The sequence below is a fragment of the Engystomops pustulosus genome, chromosome 6, assembly GCF_040894005.1.
Source record: "Engystomops pustulosus chromosome 6, aEngPut4.maternal, whole genome shotgun sequence".
Lineage (NCBI taxonomy): Eukaryota > Metazoa > Chordata > Amphibia > Anura > Leptodactylidae > Engystomops > Engystomops pustulosus.
Genome location: NC_092416.1, coordinates 21,020,616 through 21,033,053, shown reverse-complemented (window position 1 = coordinate 21,033,053; position 12,438 = coordinate 21,020,616).

Here is a 12,438-nt window from a genome sequence, read left to right as displayed (position 1 = left end):
TTTGATTTTTAAATTCTGTGGTTTGTCCGACTCAGTCGGGTTGTCCGGCGGTGAAGCCCCCCGATTTGTGTCGCATGCAAGCCGGCGGCGATGCGCTACAATCCGATCGGGGTAATTCAGCACAAAATGGAAAAATTTGGGAAATATATATAGATATATAAATAATATAAAGAAATATGTTGGTGTAATATTAAATAGTACCAATAAAAAAAGAAAAGAAAAAAAAAAAGCTTTTTAGAGGTGCTAATAAATGGATCGGATTTTAAGGTTTACGGTTTTTAAGGGTAAAAAGTTAAACCGGGGCACTCACTCCTAGATCCAGGCTCCGTGACTTTGGTAATCTTTATATATTTGTTCCCAGAGCCACTCCAATGCTACAGATTCACAAAAGCAGAGTGGAGACGATGCTGCCCCCTGGTGGCGTGTTACAATGCTTGCATGACAATAGTATCAGAATTAGAGATGAGCGAACATACTCGTCCGAGCTTGATGCTCGCCAGCTCGAGAAAATGGCATCTCCCGCCGTTTTGCTTTTTGGCGGACAGAAACAGAGCCAATCACAAGCCAGGAGACTCTGCACTCCACCCAGCATGACGTGGTACCCTTACACGTCGATAGCAGTGGTTGGCTGGCCAGATCAGGTGACCCTGGAATAGACTAGCCCCTGCCCGCGCTGCTCGGATCATTCTCTGTCTGGATGCCGCTAGGGAGAGAGCTGCTGCTGGTCAGGGAAAGCGTTAGGGTGTTCTATTAGAATAGTGTTAGACAGGAGTGAGTCTACAAGAACCCAACAGCCCTTCTTAGGGCTACAATAACGTTATACTTTCCTTTTTTTTGGTTTGCTTGTGGCTGGGCTTGCTGCTATTAGTAGTGCAGCTAGTACCATATTGTGAGTAATTTGCAGGGGGACTTGCTACCGTTGTGTTTAGCTCTTAGTGACACACATATCCACCTCAAACACCGAAGTGGGACAATTTATTAGGGGTTTGATTAGAATTAGGCACAGTCTTCTGATTTATTTTTTTTTACGTTTATTTCCTTTTAGAACTCACAGTAATCTGGCATAGCAGTGTGCTTTGGGTGTGGGCTAGAAAATAGCCATAGGAGAACCCCAATGGCTTATTTAGGCCTACAATAGCGTTATATTTCCTTTTTTTTTTTGGTTTGCTTGTGGCTGGGCTTGCTGGCATTAGTAGTGCAGCTAGTACCATATTGTGAGGAATATGCAGGGAGACTTGCGACCGTTGTGTTTAGCTCTTAGTGACACACATATCCACCTTAAACACCGAAGTGGGACAATTTATTAGGGGTTTGATTAGAATTAGGCAGAGTCTGCTGATTTATTTTTTTTTTTTTTAGAACTCAAAGTCATCAGGCACAGCACAAAATCCAGTTGTGTGCAGTCAGTGTAGGTTAGAAACTAGCCATAGCAATAGGATAGCATCGTTTTGTTTAAAAAAAATAAAAAATAAAAATAAACACAAAAAAAAAAATTAATGTTTACGCTTTAATTTGGAAAATGTTTAACCCGAGGGCTAGGGGTAGAGGATGTGGGCGTGGACGTGGGCATCCAACTACTGCAGGGGTCAGAGGCTGTGGTCCTGGGCGGGGTGAGACACCACCTGCTGATGAGAGAGCAGGGGAACGCCGCAGAGCTACACTCCCTAGGTTCATCATGTCTCAAGTTACTGGGACTGGTGGTAGAGCACTGTTGAGGCCAGAACAGTGCGAAGAGGACAATGCTTCTAGCCAATTGTCCACCAATTGTCAGTCTTCCACGCAGTCCACCCATGTCACCGAAATCAGCACTCCTCCAGCTCCTCCACCTCAGTCTCCTTCCCCCCAGTCTGCCCCCTCCCAGCAAAATTTGGCATTTGAACCGGCATACTCTGAGGAACTGTTTTCTAGACCCTTCCCACAGTCACAAACCACTTGTCCGGTTGCTGCTGAACAATTTTCCGATGCCCAGGTTTTCCACCGGTCGCAGTCTGTGGGTGATGATGACATTATTGACGTAGTGGAAGAAGTGTGTAAAGAGGTGTCGGACGATGAGGAGACACGGTTGTCAGACAGTGGTGAGCAGACTGAGGGGGGAGCAGACTGAGGGATCAGAGGATAATGAGGTGACAGACCCAAGCTGGGTTGATAGGCCGGGTGAACACAGTGCTTCTGAGACGGAGGCGAGTCCAATAGCAGAACAGGTTGGAAGAGCAGTGGTGGGGCCAGACGGAGAGGCAGGGCCAGAGCTGGTACATCAGCGCCAAATGTTGCCCGTAGTCAAGCTCCCGTGGCGAGGGCTAGATTTTCAGAAGTCTGGAAGTTCTTTAAAGAAACACCGGATGACCGACGGACTGTGGTGTGCAACTTTTGCCAAACCAGGATCAGCAGGGGTTCCACCACTACTAGCTTAACTACCACCAGTATGCGCAGGCATATGAATGCTAAACACCCCACTCAATGGCACCAAGCCCGCTCACCTCCGGCCGGGCAAACCACTGCTCCTTCCTCTGTGTCATCTGCTAGTCAGCCCCCTGCCCAGGACCACGTCCCAAACACCTCCCGTGCGAAAACAACTCTCCATACCCCAGACGCTGGAGCGCAAAAGGAAGTATAGCGCATCCCACCCACACGCCCAAGCCCTCAACGTCCACATCTCCAAGTTGTTTAGCCTGGAGATGCTGCCCTATAGGCTGGTAGAGACCGAGGCCTTTCGGAACCTCATGGCGGCGGCCGCCCCTCGGTATTCGGTCCCCAGCCGCCACTACTTTTCCCGATGTGCCGTCCCAGCCCTGCACAAGCACGTGTCAGAGAACATCCGTGCCCTGACAAACACCGTTTCTGACAAGGTCCACCTGACCACGGACACGTGGACGAGTGCTGCCGGGCAGGGCCACTATATATCGCTGACGGCACATTGGGTTAACTTGGTGGAGGCTGGGACCGAGTCTGACCCTGCGGCTGGTCATATACTGCCGACGCCGAGGATTGCGGGGCCTACCTCGGTCCAGGTCTCAAAGGCCTACTATGCCTCCTCCCACCCCTCCTCCACCTCCTCCTCCGAATTACCATCCGTGGGCATGGCGCCATCAGTCGGTAGCTCTAGGCACAGCAGCAGTGCCGTCGCTAAGCGACAGCAGGCGGTGCTCAAACTGCTGAGCCTAGGCGATAAAAGGCACACCGCCCAAGTGCTATTATAGGGCATCACGGCGCAGACTGATCTGTGGCTGGCACCGCTGAACCTGAAGCCAGGCATGGTTGTGTGTGACAACGGCCGTAACCTAGTGGCGGCTCTGCAACTCGGCAGACTGACACATGTGCCATGCCTGGCCCATGTGTTAAATCTCATAGTTCAGCGTTTCCTCAAGACATACTCCAATCTGTCTGATTTGCTCACGAAGGTGCGCCGCATCTCAGGGCATCTCATGAAGGTGTGCCACTCTCAGGGCAGCGCAGCGCCGCCTCCAACTGCCCGCTCACCGACTGTTGTGCAACGTGCCCACAAGGTGGAATTCAACATTAACCATGTTATCCAGAGTTTACCAGCAGCGGAGAGCGATTGCAGACTGCCAGATGTCAACTTCCACCAGAACTGGTAGTCAGGTCAGTCAGCTTCCTCAAGTCTACAATGAGGAGTGGACGTGGATGTATGATATCTGTCAGGTTCTGAGTAACTTTGAGGAGTCAACACAGATGGTCAGTGGCAATGCCGCCATCATCAGCCTCACTATCCCGCTGCTTCGTCTGTTGAAAAACTCTCTGATCAGCATGAAGTCAGAAGCTTTGCGCTCGTCACAAGAGACGGGGGAAGAAGATTCCCTTGTGATAGCCAAAGCACCCTCAGGTCTGTTTCTCAGTGCATATCGGAGGAGGTGGAGGAGGATGAGGAGGAAGAGGAGGAGAATGTTGGCGAGACAGAAGAGGGGACCATTGTTCAGTCCTTCACTGTTCAGCGTGTATGGGCAGAAGAAGAGGAGTTGGAGGAGTTGGAGGAGGAGGAAATGGAGAGTCAGGCCAGTGAGGGGAGTGAATTCTTGCGCGTTGGTACTCTGGCGCATATGGCAGATTTCATGCTAGGCTGCCTATCCCGTGACCCTCGCGTTCAAAGAATTTATTCCAGCACCGATTACTGGGTATTCACTCTCTTGGACCCACGGTACAAGCAAAATCTTTCCACTCTCATCCCTGGAGAGGAAAGGAGTGTGAGAATGCATGAATACCAGCAGGCCCTGGTGCACAAGCTGAAACAGTTTTTCCCTTCTGACAGCGCTAGCGGCAGAGGGCGTAGTTCTGCGGGACAAGTAGCGAGGGAGAGTAGGCGAGCAGGCAGCTTGTCCAGCACTGGCAGGGGTACGCTTTACAAGGCCTTTGCCAGTTTTATGTCACCCCAGCAAGACACTGTCACCTGTCCCCAGTCTCGGCAGAGTAGGGCTGATCTTTACAGAAAGATGGTGAGGGAGTACGTAGCTGACCATACCATCGTCCTAAATGATCACACAGCTCCCTACAACTACTGGGTTTCAAAGCTGGACATGTGGCACGAACTGGCGCTGTACGCCTTGGAGGTTCTTGCCTGCCCTGCCGCTAGCGCGTTGTCCGAGCGGGTTTTCAGTGCAGCTGGTGGCATCATCACCGATAAGCGTACACGCCTGTCGACTGACAGCGCTGACAGGCTGAATAAAGCCTGGATTTCTCTGGATTTTCATTCTCCACCAGGTGAAAGAAGCTCAACCTGAATAATGTATGCACTCCTCCTCCTCATTGTCCTCCTTCTCCTCCTCTTTGTACACTAAAGCAAAGGAAACTGGCTATTTTTTGCCAGGGCCAACTGGCTCTAGCTATAGCACTCTATGTATTTAATTTTTCTGGAGGGCCACTTACCCGGTCCTCTGTTTTAAGCAATTTTTGGGAGTGCCACATTTAGGCACTCAATCTATTTAATTTTTCTGGAGGACCACCTACCTGCTCCTCTGGTTTGAAAACTTTTTTTGGACTGCCACATACAGGCACTATCCAAATTAAATTGTCTCCATAGCAGCCTCCACATGTCGTCTTTTTAGCTGGCTCCACACGTTGTCTCCATTGCTACCTTCACACGTTATCGCCATAGCTGCCTCCAAAAGTCGTCCATATAGCTGCTTCCATACATCGTCTCCTTATCAAACGAACTGTGTCAGGCAGAATTTTGGGTTGTTTTCATGGCTTCCACATCAAACTTGTTAACTTTGTCGCCACCCTGCTGTGTAATCCACAAAATATACTGGCAAACTTCTATCATTTACCGATATTATTTCAGCGCTTCTTGCACATCTGTTTACATTCCCCTCACTTATAAGAACGCTACTACACTTGATCTTATACAAAAGGTTCTTAGAAGTGCTGTTTGGGGAGTAGCCTAGAGACAGGGGCTTGGATTGGCGAATGCTCGCCTGGCAGCGGAGCGCCAGCTCCATCTCAAGATCCAACTAACATAGTTTTAACTGCAGCACCTTTAATCTACTACTAGTTCTCTGCCTCCATACATGGTCCACTTATCAAACGAGCTGTGTCAGGCAGAATTTTCAGGTGTTTCACCAGATACATAGTGGAACTCGGCCCATCTGTCGCCGCCATGCTGGCGACCTGAAGTTGCAATCATAGCAGCGCAATATGGATGCCCCATACTGTCGCTCTTAATCATGGAACCATTTCCGAAAAACAATTAAAAGTAGAGCCACTATGCTATTCCATTATTCCTAGGTGAAATATTCAAACGACCCGGCCTGCTTTGAAAATTATAATTTTTTCAAAGTAAACGCTTCAGCCCCCCAGGCCCATTTTGGGTGGGGAGGAGCCGAGAGACAGGGGCTTGGACAGGCGAAAGCTCGCCTGGCAGTGGACCGCCAGCTCCATCCCAAGATTAGGCAGCCTCAGAGGCATCCATGCATGCTGCCCCTGCTGTTTCCTGTCCATTTCGCCTCCACGATCCTCCACAGCGTCCACCAATGTCTCCATGTGCAACTTTCAACTGTCTATACCCCAGACGCTGGAGCACGAGAGGATATGCAGCACATCATCCCCTTATCAAACGAGCTGTGTCAGGCAGAATTTTCAGGTGTTTCACCAGATACATAGTGGAACTCGGCCCATCTGTCGCTGCCATGCTGGAGACCTGAAGTTTCAGTCATAGCAGCGCAATATGAATGCCCCAGTAGTCACTCTTAATCATGGAAGTCGTCTCCATGGCCGCCTCCCCATGTCGTCCCTTTATCAAACGAGCTGTGTCAGGCTCATTTTTCGGGTGTTTCACCAGATACGTTATGGAACTTGGTCTCTATGTCGCCACCATGCTGTGTTATCGACTAAATATACCGTCAACCTTTTGTTCACATAGGAAATCATTTCAGCGCTTCTTGCTCACCTCCTTTGGTGAAACCTGAGTCCATTTAGGGTATGTCGCCATGACACTCTGTAACCTGCCGCTGCTGCCGCTGCCCCTGCATGCCGTCCCCTATAGTGTCAGGGTCAATTATTGGATGTTTTAGATGCTATCTAGCCTCATTCGGTCACTCTGTCATGGCCATGCTGTTGCCCATAATTTTGGCATAATGGTACGATTAAGCAGCCTCAGAGGCATCCATGCATGCTGCCCCTGCTGTTTCCTGTCCATTTCCGTGGTGTTTCCATCCTTTTCTGAGGTTCCCAGGTGTTTGGCCAAGCTTCCCTGTGCAGAGCCTTGGTCCCCTTGAAAAATGCTCGAATCTCCCATTGACTTCAATGGGGCTCGTTATTCGAGACGAGCACTCGAGCATCGGGAAAAGTTTGTCTTGAATAACGAGTACCCGAGCATTTTAGTGCTCGCTCATCTCTAATCAGAATTTAAGTGTGATTCTAGGCCTTCATAGGCTTTGAAGGGAGAATTATTATATATTTCCACTTCTGGAAGCTCCTTTCACTACACTTGATCCAGTCGAGATTATAAACTGTGTCTTCTTCAACAAGGTTATAAAATGATGTTTGGACAGAGAAACATGTGGTGTCATATTAACATGAAATAGATTACAAGATACATAAAATGAAATGAAATTGAAATATATTTCACAGATGTTTTTGTTCAGTTTTAAGGAGGGAAACTAATCCTGGTATTATACTTTAACATTATGATAATTTGAGAAGAGCCTCATTAGAATGTAAAAGAAAGTTCCTGAAGTTTTCTATTTTTAACCTAAACCTATAGGGAGCAATGTTAGGGTGGGGATTTAAGGGGGAAATAGAGGGGGGTCTAGAGCGATGGTATGCATAGTTATGATACTACAACTCCCAGCAGATGGACGGATCATGTCACCACTAATCACTAACATGTTTTATTTACAGGTAGAGAGGGAAGAGCTGTATATGGTGTAATAAGAGGACTACAGGAAGAGCATGGGTATGGATTTCACACCAAGTCACTTACTGTACCAGTTCAAAAAACAAAAAAATCCTAGAAATACTCACCTCTGCTCCTCTTGATGTTGATCCCCTTACTGTCCTCCATAAGACTTGAGACAAGAAGATCACCTAGAAAAGAAATATAAAATTAGCATCATGGAGTGCGGGGACAAGACGTCCGGTGCTCTGAGGTGCTAATTATGCATGTCCCCTCACCTCCATCTCCCATGCTCCCTCTTGCGTGATGTCACCTCCCTCTCCCATGCTCCCTCTCGCGTGACGTTACCTCCCTCTCTCATGCTCCCTCTCATGTGATGTCACTTCCTTCTCCCATGCTCCCTCTCGCATGACGTTGCCTCCCTCTCCCATGCTCCCTTTCGTGTGATGTCACTTCCTTCTCCCATGCTCCCTCTCAAGTGACGTTACCTCCCTCTCCCATGTTCCGGAGCAACAGACATCTTGAGATCAACATCAAGAGGAGCGGAGGAGGCTTTTTGTAGGCTTTTTTTGTTTTTTTTTAACTGGATAATTTCCTTTAAACTTTACACTGACCACCTTACATTTTGCAGGCACAGATCAAATTCATATCTTTTATGATTTGCTTTGGATGAATCTTTCAAAATGGTGGTTGTGATTTATCCCGTAGCTAAAGGAAGGGGGATGGACAAGGGAAAGAGAAAAATTTGAGAAAGGAGTTTTCTATTAAAAATAAAGTGTTTTATAGGACTAGAGAGGGTTACATAACAATTTCAGGGGCCAACTGGAACAACATCAGTTTGTATCAATACGACCCGAACACCAACCGAAGGTTCCGAAAACTTTGAGCTTTTTTCAAGATTTTTTCATTTCAAGAAGCCTGTGTCACCCTCTCTACCACCATCATGTAGGATCCCACTCTTTAGAGGAACTTTGTTGTGGAGAGCTCGTGGGTAGACATCCATTTCACACATTATTTGTACCATCAATTTTTAATAAAAGTTCCAACAAAATAGATCTACTTTACACTTATTAATGTTCCCCTTTCTCAGTTTGCACATTATTTCATGTTTCAGAGCAGAATCTTCTGCTTCAGAGCTGCTTTTTCCTGCTGGGACCATTGTCGGCCATTTTGGAGCTTCCTTTAGTCATTGGTCACCAGGTCTGTGCCTAAATAACTGGATGGATGTTATATAATGTATTCTATTACTCTTGCATCTTCTATAGGGTTTTGGATGTCATGGGTCCTCTTCCTGCTAATATCCGACTCATATGTCCATAACGGTAGGTGCTCCCTATATTTTCTTAGAAAGTACGGGAATATAATGTCTGAATCACTTCCTCTGCAGTATAATAGATGGGTTTATCATGATATTCTTCTATAAAATATGGATGTAATCCATGTAACCTCCCCAGCCCCGTAGTTGACTATGTCCAGTATTGTGACCCACCATAGGTATTTATTCTCCATTTGTGACTGTGATCTTCTCTTATAATGCTCTAGGTCTCTTGTATGGTTTAGGGTCCCCATCATATTTTCCATGCCATACACTGCAGCTTTTCTCATTGGTGCATTGCTATGTTCCATAAGTCCATTATCTATCCTCCAGCCTCCTCAGTCTTTTGTATGCTTATCCTTGTTCCTTTTTCAACCAAATTAACCTAAGTTTTGCATTCATTTCAGCCTACATTTGTCTCTACTTTACCGCCCCTGACTTCCACGATCAGACACTAGTGATCAACAAGGAGAGGGACACCCACTGCATCATCCCGAAAACATCGAAACATGGAGAGCTTATTCCTTGTAAACACAACGACACGGCCACAATTGTAAATGCCACGCACGTCGTAATGTGGACGAATGAAGGACCAGATGATGGCATTTTTCTTAACTATGGCAAGGACCACGAGCCTGGAGAATATGCACACCCCTATCCCGCAGGTGGGTACCGTGTTTTTCAGTGTATCAGTAACTTTGTTCCTTTACCATTCTCCTGAAGTTCCCTAGATGTCTACTAACTACACTGGTGTCCACCCAGTATAGACATAGCACAATCGTCTTATATCGAATCCAGAAGCAGGTCCTTAATCCCCATGGTGGTCCATGCCCTTTACATCCAGGAAAGACCAATCACTATTGCCTTCCCTGCTTTGTAGCGACAGGACCTGCACTCTCTTCACTGGGGTGTCATTTATTAAATCCTCCCGGATCTAATGTAATAGTCCACCTTTGGTAGTGAATGTCAATTTTATAGTCAAGAATCTTCTTGAGTGTTTTTATGTGCTTGGCTGGTGTCCTTTGTTGTAGAAAAAAAATTGCAATTCGCACTACAGATATCTTACTTTTTTGCACCTAAAACATATCCTGTCATTTTTTTTTAACAAAAAGTTGCAGAAAAACCTGCATTATCTCCTCCAAATGTTGCATAAAATGCAGCAAAAACAGTAGTGACAAAGCATTTGAAAAAACCTCAACAAACCAGCCAAATCCATTGATTACCCCCCCCCCATAGTTTTTATTTTTCAATATTTCTATTTTGATTTGGAAATGTTCCATTAATAAAGATCAGCTGTTCTCTTCTTCAGACTGTCCAGCTCCTGCAGAAAGATCGCAAGACAGTGCTAGACTTTCTTTAGGAATTAAGATAGCCTTACCGATCCTCACAGCTGCCGTCATCTTCACTGTCCCCTTCTTCATCTACAAGAAATGTCAGAAAATGAACCAAAGTGAGTAGCACAAGAAACTTTTAAGCAAACAATTAGAGTGGCATATGAGCCCGTTATAATGAGATGAGTATAAATTCTACATGGGGAATCCTTGGTGCTATGTATTGATGGATGTTAAAGCCTACATCTTAAGGTGCACCAGAAGCCCCATCCTACATAAGTGTTGGATAATTTTTGCACTCTATAGTTAACTGGGCATTGTCGGACCTTTTTCTCCAGCCTTGCACCTCCTTCCTGGCTATAGAGAGTCTAATTAGCATATTTGGTGCTGAACCTACCAGCACTGATTGCTCTGGAATGGGGGGGAGGTCTATAGAAAGAATTCCAACAACTAGACAATCATCCAAATGCGCCCTATGAAAAGGAAACACATAGGTTCAACTGGTGAAAGTAGTGAGAGATCCTCCTAAAATAAGTGACAGCTAAATGTCACGTGCACTCATCCAAATACATTTTACATTCTGAGTCTCTGTTTATGTGGTTCATGGTTGTCAAAAATCATTCATGCTTCCGGTAGTAAAAATTAATTTTTAACTAATTGTTTCATTTCTTGTTTGCAGATGAAATAAGATTTACGGAGGTTGAGTATGCAAAGCCGGTTTAGGACACAAATGTTACCCATATGCAACTGGGAGTCCAAAGGTTGTGTCTTATATTATCCTATATTTTCAGCCTTCAAAGGGAACCTGTCACCAGGAGAGCCATTTTTAGCACTCCCCCAGTCCCCACAGAGCATAGTACATGCACTGCCAAAGTGTTTTTGTATTAAAAATTGGTTTTACAGAAAAAAAGATATGTTATATTGTACCTTTCATTAGCATCTGCTGTGTGACTAGGCAGTTGCCAAAAGGGATGGGCTGGAAAGGAGCAGTTCCCCCCCACCCTTGGGAAACATGTGACCTTTTCAAATACATGAACAACTCCCAACACTCGGGATTGGCTGTAGAGGAGCAGGGGGCGTCCCTAAGCCCAGTGATGGGTGTTTTCATATATTTGAAAAGGTCACACGGAGAAGCTGTTCCCCAAGGGTGGGGGGGAACTGCTCCTTTCCAGCTCCTCCCAAAAGGCAACTGCCTAGTCACACAGCAGATGCTAATGAAAGGTACAATATAACATCTTTTTTTCTGTAAAACCTATTTTTTATACAAAAACACTTTGGCAGTGTATGTACTATGCTCTGTGGGGACTGAGGGAGTGCTAAAAATGGCTCTCCTGGTGACAGGTTCCCTTTAAACCAATCACATTTGTACAGAAACCATGATAATACAGTATATGCTGAGGCTGGTTGTACTTGACACAATTCCTTTCCATGAACATACTTGACCTACGAGTATCCTACTGCCAACCCTGGCTACAACGACAATGCAATTCTCGTATTCTATGACACACTTTATGGAAACACAATAGTTTATACATATATGCATCCATCTATACAGGAGAATTGTTGGAGGCCTCTAACAACATTATATAGAGGGTCCATAGGGTTTTAAAAATTTTTTGAAAATACCAAGGATGAAGGAACGCTGTGTACTCAAACCATTCTATTCCAAATACCAATGGTCAATGGCATGATCTGGTCTAGACAACACGTGAGAAAGTCTTCTTACTGGAACACTTAACTGAGAAACCAATTTTGTAAAGGGGTTCAATGCTGCAAAAAAAAGCATATTTTTTTCTTTCCTGGTCTTCTAACTGGAGGCAAAGCAGTGGACGGAGGATCCTGCTACAGCTACGTGTCTTATCTTACGCTTTTGAGAAGAAGAAAATCAAAGATCTTTGTCTGATCTCTGTTATGTTGCCAATTGCTTGTTTCGTTACACATATCTAAATGTCTTTGTAAATGTTATAGATGAATAATTTTTTAAATGTTAGTATTTTTAGTTTTTTTATTAAACTTTTTTTACTGTACCAAAATAAAAAATAACACCAAAAAAAGGTCAAGATAATGTTGTCAAGAAGAAGGGTTCCATAGAAAAGGTTTTGTTACTTTTCTACCATCCATTGGAGATTTCCTTCTCCACATTCTATCTGCTAGTACAATGTAGCAGCTTTACCTGTATCCGGCGCCGATTATATCTGTGTCTGGCACCTGCTATGTTAGTACGAAGACATTGGTGGAGGATTTACCATGGTTTGTGCACCTGAAAACGGCCGGGGTTATAGATTGACCATGGTGCATGTTCAAAAATCTTTGGTGGATAAAACTTTCCTATTTTGGATATTTCATATTCCTGAGTAGTGTTACAGATGCACCCGCGATCCTTGTCGTGGATCGCCTCTATATGCCTCTATGTACCGCGGTCCCTGTTGCCTCTGTCCCGCTCCCTG